The sequence below is a fragment of the Brienomyrus brachyistius genome, unplaced genomic scaffold (assembly GCF_023856365.1).
Source record: "Brienomyrus brachyistius isolate T26 unplaced genomic scaffold, BBRACH_0.4 scaffold66, whole genome shotgun sequence".
In the NCBI taxonomy this organism is placed as follows: Eukaryota; Metazoa; Chordata; class Actinopteri; order Osteoglossiformes; family Mormyridae; genus Brienomyrus; species Brienomyrus brachyistius.
The window spans coordinates 1,098,687-1,108,850 of NW_026042341.1; the positions used below are offsets into that span (position 1 = coordinate 1,098,687).

Consider the following 10,164-nt stretch of genomic DNA (forward strand, 5'->3'; position numbering starts at 1 on the left):
TTAATGGACAGGCACCTATCGCCATCAAAAAGCTCCTTAAGACCTCTGTCCCATCTCACCCTCTTCGGTCAGCAGAGCAACATTGCTTGGAGCTCCACCCACCACCACATGAGAAGTGCCACTCCAGATTTGTTCTCACGTGTGGTTCCCTGATGATGGAATGAGCTGCCGAACCACGTCCGGTCTTCACATTCTTAAGACCCTTCTGTTCCCTGAATGTTCTTAATGTTGCACTTTCTGGTCATTGAATAGTAGCCTTATTAGGTTCTTGCTATATTTGGAAAATGATGTACAGCTCTTGCTCCAATACTGCTTACACTTGTTCCTAAGCATTCACTCGACGCTCAGCTTAGCTGTACGTATGGCTAGTCAACTCCATAACAGCACATATGTTTGTAATGTCATATTTGTCTTGTATGTATCTTTGGACAAAAGCATCTGCTAAATAAAAATGTATGTAAATAAATCTAAATGTATAAAACTGGAAGTAGCTTGCTCTCTTTTAATAAACTATGATCTGCTCACGGCTGAGCCAATCCCGTTCAATAAATATCGATCTTGATCTGTACCTACGCCTGCTGGGCTGTTTTACTGTCAATTCACTGTTATCTGCAGAAGATTTTGAGGAACTCCGAGGTTAGCCCCAGTAGTTAAGGGTTTCTAAGACAACTGCACAGCAAAACATTCACAAGACAGGCATCACGTCTAATCATTCAGAAAAGGACACTTTGGCAGACACTTGCCTCCATGATCCGTTCAGCATCACCAGCCTGAAAACAGAACCCTGTCACCGCAGACAATACAAAGGAAAAGGCAACTCCCCCATGAAAAAAATGGTTCATGCCATTACTTCCCTATCATACAAAGCAGATTTCATTTACACATTCCCTTTTTTGGTTTCTGTCCAATACTGTTTGCATGTCCATACAGTGATATGTACTGTAACCCATAGTCAAGAGTCAACAAACACAATAATTCCATAAAGTGTCCAGCTTTGCTTGACACGAGACATTAAAAGAACAGCATCCTGTTCCAACCAGTGTGATATAGCAGAAACACGGTATGTCAATAAAGTCACTGACAATGTTATTAACAATATATACTCAGCCTGAAAATCAAGTATACAAAACAGAACTGCATTAAAATAAGATGCAATATGCATCCTAAGGTAGCATCTTCGAAATGTACGTAGGATGTTGAATATGCTCGTTAAGGGACCTGCAGACCATTCTTTTCTATATTTGCTAGTCTACTGAAGGTCAATACTTTGGGTAACAGCCATTACAGAGTCATTATGTTTTATAGTTTTATAATTTTATTTTATTTTCTACCATAGAAAAAAAATATATTTTTAATAATATAAAATCTGTAAAGAGTAGTACAACACAGCCACCAGAACCTTTCACCAAAATAAAGTCACTCAGCATTATATACATCCTAAGCGTGATGGGATGCTAATTGATTAATCAGATCAGGAACCATATCTGTGCTGATGCACCTGCCTTCGATACTTTGTATCACTCATCTGCCCAGACATTTACTTTGTATGGTCATTACCTGTATAAAACAAGCATTAACAAGCACACTAAACACACAAAAGTATACAATCACGTTTAAAAAAAAAAAAAACGCCAAAAAAAAAAAAGCATTCAGTGCTTACAGAGCATTCAGAGCTGAATTGGAATTCACAGACATGAGTTTTCTGCCCTCTCAGAGGACATCCATCTTTCTGAACAAGTTTATTTTCCTTATTCAACCAGCTGGCAGAATGAAGATACACCCCCTCCAACTAAGTTAATTCCCAACTGATGGCTCATGTCCCCTTGTCATCAGTTTTTATGTGACACACACGTCATTTGTCAACGGAGAACCAGCTAACAGATGAGAAGGCCTTGCGGTCTCGCCATACCTAGTCCCAGCTGCCTCTTCACACGGACAGCTTTTGACGCAGTGACTCAGGTGCCGAAGATGAATGGCATGAGATCATGAGCATGTGCCGGGGAGTATTAAGGAGGGGGTGGGGAGGGGTGAAATAAATCAATGAAAGGGATGAGCATCAGAAATGCTGCACTTCACAGGAAAAAGATCTCAAAATGATCTGACCCTAAAATCATCAGTACACTCCTGCTCCCAGAGGACTACATGGCGAGAGGTGGACTACATTATCTCCTTCCCCCAGTCACACACGGCACAACTAGTCTCTTCTACCACACAGCTCACCCTCTGATTGTGTGAGGTCCATGCAGATATGCATTTTTAACCAGCAACAGATTAAATTATTCATGCCCCGCCAGCGAGACGCCCAGCGCTCGTGACACTGAGGATTCTGCAGGGCTAGTGCAGTGAAGAATCCACCAGCCTCCACTCCTCTCCACAGCCCCAGCTGACCCCTTCACCATTAGTGCCTCTGATGGAAAACTTCAAGGTCACTGTTTTTTATGGAGCATTTCACCTAGCACTGACGGTTGGTGGGCTGGCAGGGGGCACAGCAGCCACACTCCCTCAGGGGATTACTAAATGACAGGCTATGCTGCTGGGCCGGTACAAAGCCTGTCCCCAAACCAATAAAGACGCTACAGAAACGCCTCTATCTGTAACCAACATGGCACCAGAGAGCTTAAATGTGGAACATAAATTTTGCTCCAGCGCTCTGCTGGGTAACAGTGTGTGCTGTGGCGGATGGAGGAAGGATTGCTGAAGTAAGGGCAATGCTGGATTGTTTATTTTCATTTCTCTCTTTCCTTGTCCCCAATTTCATCTGCTCCCCAAATGAAGGCCTAGTCATTTCCCCACCGAACTCTACCGTCATTAAGGTGAAGCTGATCTACATAATCGGAGGTAGAAGCATTGACAACACCCCCATTAAGTGAAGATGACTTGTGGCAAACTGTGACCTGCCAGTTTCTAATATTTCCTCCATAAATGCATTTCCTACATACCATAATAAAACCAAAACAGCAAACAGAATTTATAAAACATTACCAGTTTTAACTACTTCTTATAATATCATCAGAGTAACAGCAATGGTGAATTTGTCAGCTGTCACTTAGATGTTTACATTTTAGCCATGACAGGTGACACTTACACATCACAGAAGAGATCTCCGCGTGACTTTGGTGATGGAATTACTGCAGACGTCTGTCTGTTCCATACACTCCTCTTCAGGAGCGAGATCATGTTGCTCAGAGGCCTGCGGTAAGAACAAAACACAAATATGACGCAACGGCCACATGTTATTTATGCTATATCACTGAGCAATCGATTCCTTGACCTGTTGGCCAGGTGGTTGTGTGCCAACAGAAGCCATGTGTGCAAAACCTCATAAATTCAGGCATACCAGGACAAATCAGTAATAACCCACAGGTTCAGCATCAAGAGCGTAGGACAATAATTGAGAGGCAAACGGTATAGGTAGTACAGCACACCAAACAATAAGTACGATCACTCATGACCAAAAAGTCAACAGTCATGTGCAACCATTATGAGTTACTGTAAACCTCACTTTCTTGCACCGTATATACTGTACAACAGAATAGCACAGGACAATACAGGACAACTCTAGATGTACGGCTTTTCACCTCAAACACTTGAATGCCTTTTAATCATCGATAACAGCAGCAATCTGACCCGTGACCAGACACTGATGATGTCACCTAGTAAACGTCACTAATAGGGGGCTCTGGTGGCAGAGACAATCAAGGCCAAACCACCGGAATCATTATGTCCAATGCCCTGGATCACAAACGGGTCTGACCGCAAAAATGGCTGAGTCATACCCACTGCAGGCGCAGTCACGTTACACGGGGCAGCAGTAAAAAGCACTCGCCGGTTCAATAGGAAGGTGTCAAGCAGGGAGATCACAAAACCCAATGCTCAGAATGACATGCTCTAAGGAGGGTGGGGGGAGCATACCACGGTAACACGTTGGACAACTGGCATCACACTACTGCTTGAGGAACGGTGTTTAGTGACTAATTCAGCACACGCCCATAATTGAACAGACAAGGTGTACGACAGGGTGTTTCAATGGGCAAACCAAACGCATTTCAGGCAGTTTCAGAGGTCCATCCATAGCACCATTGTGCTTGCAAAAAGGCATTGTCTTGGAGTAACTTAGTCGCCCTGTCACCAGCTATGCGCTTGTCCTTTTTATGTACAGTGAAACCGGTCGGTCGTGTTTGTGAAAGGTGTGGGCAGATGGACAGTAAAAATGAAGTCTTTTTATAGACACATTAATGAATGGTGTCTGACACACCTCACAAACTGTCTTTTCTTGAGGTGTGGAAAGACGGAAACTCATATTTAAAAAAATACAACCTTTTTTTTTGCAAGCCTTCTGAAGAACATTAGTGGATTTCAGTGTAACTACAATGTAATTTAGTTGGGAGCAGGTGCGTCATCGGTCATGAGCTGCGTCAGTGTCACGTGACTCTCTTCTCTCAGCCTACAATCGGCTCAAAACTGAGACAAAGGAGTAATGACAGACAGATATCACTTTACAGGTCATATAAAGCATAAGTGTATTTTACATTCCAGCACACTCAATGCATTGTCTCGGCAAACAACACCTGTGGGCAGGTTTAGTAAAGTAAGATTTTTAACTAATAACATCACTGAAATTATGTGCACTGCCGGCAGGCTAACTTACCTCACATAACCAATGTTTATCAAACAGAAATCATTTACATAACTACAACTGAAATTTTGTAAACATCCTTTAGACTTTCCAGAGGTCATTTTTTCATGCGCTGTCTTATTGTTTCTTTATAATCCTTTTTGAAAAATACCTGTACAGCATAACAGCCCGAGGGTACTTCCCTGTAAAAATAGGCTCCGTTACAGGGTTCCGTTCCAATGACCCTTTCCCGCCGTTCCCACGGAAACCATGCAGATTACACCCAGCAGCCGTGTCATCCGTCATTGACGAACTGTTATTCTTGTTTCCACATTACAAGTTGTTGCCGCCTCGCTCCCTGCTTGGCTGATCATAGCCTGCTGCTCTCACGGATGCTCTGCAGGGATCAATTGCGGTGCCCTTCACTATGTACATGACAAGCAGCTGCGATTGTCAGGTGTGCAGATGACAGCGAATTCATAGTGTGCATTTTGAGGAGAATGTCTCAAAGGCTTCAGCTGGCAATGCAGAAGGAATAAAGACCACTTCTCTTAAATGTGAATTTCTGTGAAAAAGACTTATTCATGCAACTATACTATTTTAATCCCTTTCTCTTCTTGCATTCTGAAGTGTACATTACGCCAAGCTCTGTATTCATTGAAACAAAATACCTACATTTTGTACTAAATATTTCTACTAAAGATTTCAATATCAGAATTAAAATTCAGCTATATTGCAACAGAACACAGCATTTCGTGATTAGGGCATACATATCCTTCTTTGTCCCGAATTGTGGTTGATCGTCACTCTTTCACTCTGCCACATTAATCTGCTATAAGAACCCAAGCATAGAGCCGGGAGTCGCTTAGCTTATTCCAGAACCTATAGATCTGAGAGTTATTACTCATGTCTGTGTGAATAATTTATGAGGCTCAAAAAGCTCTGGAAGTCCAGCTCACGTGCAGGAAAGCCAGCATCAAACATTATTCGGACTCCAGTCTCAAAGAAAAGAACAGAATGACTTTTGCTCCAGTATATCCTAAGCATCCTCTTTTCCTTAGAGCAAAAAGGTGCTGAAGAAAACATCACTTGTGTAGCATGAATGTGAATGCATTTCAATTCATCTTCACATCTTGACATGCCCTTTACATAGACATTTCTTCACTATATCGATTCTTTATATTTTTCCCATGCATATCTTCAGAAAATTCAGCAGTTCAGTTACACGTAGAAGTCATTTACTTTCTGGATAACCCATTTATCCTGTTTTTGACAACACATATTATGCACAAATCCTAACAATATATGCATGTACAAATAGAATTATTTTGTTCCTTTTCTGTTCTTTATGCTTTGTTTGGGACTGCCAAATAAAAGAAGTATCAAATAAATTAATCTAAGGAATTTTTGGAAATAATCCAGGCCCAATACATCTCATGCCGAGTGCCACAGAAAAAATAATTAGTGATGTCATGCAAGCTTGTTTTCACTAGTGACCAGAAATATGCTTTTAAATATGAATAATTAATATTTTTTTGTATGTCCCTTTTCCCATTTTTTGAGCATTATATAGCAGTCTGTGGACTATGATGTATCCAAGAAGACCTGATTTTCACCTTAATTCAATGGTAGCCTGTACGTCATGAGGCTTATGACTGTCCACCAGGGGATGGTTGCTAGGGAGACACACCATCTTGAAGGAGGGCGATAGCTTGTGCGAGCACATATTTATTCAAGTGAGGGATCATTTTGTAGCACAGCAGTATGTTAGTTTGTACTCCAGTTGTCTTCATTAACATCCCCACAAATGTATTAAGACAATAAACATTTATGACTACAGGAGGCACATCATTCAGTTAGGAAAAAAGATGTCTCAGCTCTGTTTTCCCTCCCTTAGTGACAATGAAATTACAGCAACTGTCTGCATGCACTCACTGGTGGAAAGCACCTTGGTGATGTCTTCTGATTGGATACAGCCATGTGACAATATGAGCCAATGACTGTCCTTGTATCTAAGAGAATGGAGCCTGTAGAGCTATTTAAATCCAACTAGAGAGGCTCAAAATGGTTCACACATTTTACTTTTCAAAATGTGGAAGGTAGGGTGGGGGTTGATAGACAACATTTTGTAAGAACACTCACCTAACCAGTATGTGGTGTAGTGTTCAACATACACATATTAGTCAACCAAAAAGTTCTAAACTCAACTAACCACACAAGTTTAATGCTTGCCTCTCCAAAGCTGTTTATGAACAGTGGCAGAAATATCTATATAGCACACCATCTTGGCACCTGTAACTTTGCCTTTCACATTGAGGCATCTGCAGGGAAACCAGATGGACCCTTGTAAAACCCTAGGAGCTTGATGAGGTTTGTCATCCATCAGAAATCCCAATGTCAGACTGTGCAAAGGACTGTGAAGTCCTTGATGTGTGTGTGTGTGTGTGTGTGTCTGGCCACGTTACATTTCTGATGCATCGTCAACGTTTCATCTTCTGCAGTGGTGTTTACATGGCCAGACTGCTTTTCAGTTTGTCAGGTGTCCTTTTAACAAATGTGTCGGATGAAAGACCTATCATTTCATGGACCACCTATTTCAATTCAACATGAAGAAAGAGATGTGTGTTTTGATCAATGGCCTCTAGGTCAGTTGAAATATTGGCAGTATTCCTAATCTATCTTATAAAAAAGAGGTCAGTCAACCATTGTAAAATGGTATGTCAGATGGAAAAGTTCAGCCAGAGTATTCAAAATTGGTTAAATTTAAAGGGTGAAACAGCTGCGCTATCCAGTGTTTTTTCCTCTTTTTGGAACACAGAGTGACCTCTTGTGGTATGGAGTTCTAGGTCAACTTTAATTCAGCAAAAAAAATAAGCTATTGCTGTTTTGAGAAGCTAGAGGACTGGGCTCCAAAAGGATTAGCCAATACCATCTAATACCCTTTAAAAGTACTTTATATCAGCCATATTACAGACCACTTATCCAGTACAGCAGTGTTTCCCAATCCAGTCCTCAGGGACCCTCCAGACAGTCCACATTTTTGAGGGAGCTGGGAGGGAGGAAAAATGCAGACTGTCTGGAAGGGAGTTCGGAGGGAGCAAAAACATGGAATGACTGGGTCCCCGAGGACCAGATTGGGAAACACTGCAGTACAGGATCACAGTGAGCCTAAAGCCTACCTCAGGAAGAACAGCATGTGAGGCCAGGACACCCTGGATGAGATGCCAGTCCATTGAAAATCACACACTATGGGCAATTTGTCATCACAAATAAGCTTACTTATATTTTTTGACTGTAAGCAAAAACTGGGAGTACTCCCATAGAAATGTAGGCACAACATTCAAGCCGCACACACACTTTTCCCAGTCATGCAGTTGAATGTTTTACCAAAGCAGTGGAGGGGGGGGGGTATCCCCCTTTTTACAAAGTGTAGTTTGCCGGTCTGGGCACAGCAGGGAAGTATGGGGGGAGCTAGAGGAAAGATTCAAACTCCCAACCCTGGAAACAAGAGTGCAACCCATTCAGCCACTGTGCTGTCCTAGAATACAGATCATCCACTACCATAAACATTCCAAGTAAAAATGTGATTTTTAAATAATGCTGAAAACACCTGTCTGTAAAAATTAAGCACAACTAAGATGAACTCTCACTTAAAATGTTTTTTTTCCTAATTCTGATCATCTATTCAATACTTTTCATTAATAATTTTGTTTTTGAAATGAATACATGGGCTTTAAATAATCGATTGGCAACTGCTGATTAGATCCACATGATGTCACAGTAAAACTCCCTTTATTTGCCTAGGTGACAGACAGTCAGCCATCATTTTTGACATGCTGCACCAAGCATATTTCATTTAATTATATGCTGAGGGATCAAGTTCTGAGAACTGAGAAGAAGCTGGATTCGTAGAAGGCACAGAGCAAAAGGCTGATTGTTCACTGCTGCATCAATGAAGCACAGTGACAGGAAAAGAGGTGGGGAAAATGGATGAAAGATTTATGCCAAAGGCAGAACAGCAGAGAGTCCAACAGGTTTTTACTTCATGACAGCATTATTTTTATCGTGATATGCCCATTATATTTCATAGCAGACAAATTCAGGGGGCAATGAACTTTGCCCTCTGGACAAGAACTGGCTAATATCAAGCATGTTCTCATGCAAGATGTTAGCTAAGCTGTGCATGGATTGCTGAACGTCGGCAGTTTACCTCAGTCTTTTCCCTACTCAGCTCCTCTCTCCCTGAAAGCTGCTTCCCCTCAGCTTTCAAACAGCCCTTTGTTGTCCTTGACGCACCCCCACTTTCCCCCACCTTGCAAGAAAACCCACCCGTGATTCATCATCTATAATGAACTACCACCCATTTCCTAGCTCCTCCTTTTCCCTTTTAAAACAAACAGAGCAGTGTATATAAACAAGTTTTTATGTTCCAGATAAAGGCAAATTTACTGAATTTAAGGCTTTTTTTTTCCTGAGTTCCTTTTTAGCTCCACCAGCTTAGCATTGAGCTATTAAGAGAAAAATTGTGCATAGAAGGTAGCCAGTAGTTGGCAAAGGAGGTACACTATGACATTTATTCCACCAAGGTTCTAAAAACTGCATTGTGGCCTGTTCCATTCAAAGTAATGAAACACAAATCAATCCACCCCAACTAGAGGACAGCCCATATATTCCCACAGTCTGTCTGAAGGGATTAAACCAAATCAAGGTTGTTGGCCAAACTTTTCACCATGAACAAAGTACTAAAGTGGAACTAACTTGTCAAATAACTCTTTAATGACTAATGACTGCAGATTCCAGTATTTTATTTTAATTACTGAACTGAATAATAACAGCAAATGATGGTAATTTTGGTATTTGAGTGGTACGTACTACCTGCAGAGCTCTGGGAAGACCTCGTTACAGTAGTGCAAACGAGTAGATCTTAGACTAACTTCGCTATACTGGAGATTAAACACTATCCGCCCCCATCTGCATCTATGGTTAAGGTTTGGAATATTATAATTTTCCTTTAATTTAAATGTATAATTGTAGCTTCTAAGTTGCCCTTAAATTGTATTACATGTGGTTGCTACTTAAATACCTCAGTATTCGATTAACTATATCAATTACCAACCCTTTTACTATCACCATGTATTTCTGTTATGGGAAATATACTTTTATATCCTGCATATAAATGGTATCTGCCTTCAATAATGAATTTATCAGCTAATTTGATACATATGTACAGTCACATATTTGACAAAATGTGAGCTTTTGCGTTTTGGCGCTCAAATAACGGAAATGCACGTGACCACCCGCCAGCACATAAAGAAATCACAGGGCGCAACTCTACAATCTGAAAGCCTTTGAAATGCTGAACGTTCACTATCACGGTAAATTATATTTATATGGCAATTGTCATTTTCATGAAGGGGGCTATGCCCATGCTTACTGTCACACTTCGTACCATAAATAAACTCACCTCTTCCACGATAGTCAAATCTGTTCACAGGTCGCCAAGACGCGACGAAACAAGTGACGTCACTGACTCTGTATCACGTGACAAA

General features: G+C 41.2%; 1 long non-coding RNA gene across 1 annotated transcript; it reads right to left on the minus strand.

Annotated features, from left to right (window-relative positions):
- Positions 1–1,373: 1,373 nt before the first annotated feature.
- Positions 1,374–10,151, minus strand: LOC125725413 (uncharacterized). The gene is made up of 3 exons (XR_007387470.1): positions 10,080–10,151; positions 3,086–3,190; positions 1,374–1,954 (listed from the first exon to the last, which is right to left on the minus strand). It is a non-coding gene; the product is annotated as an uncharacterized LOC125725413 (long non-coding RNA).
- Positions 10,152–10,164: the final 13 nt, after the last annotated feature.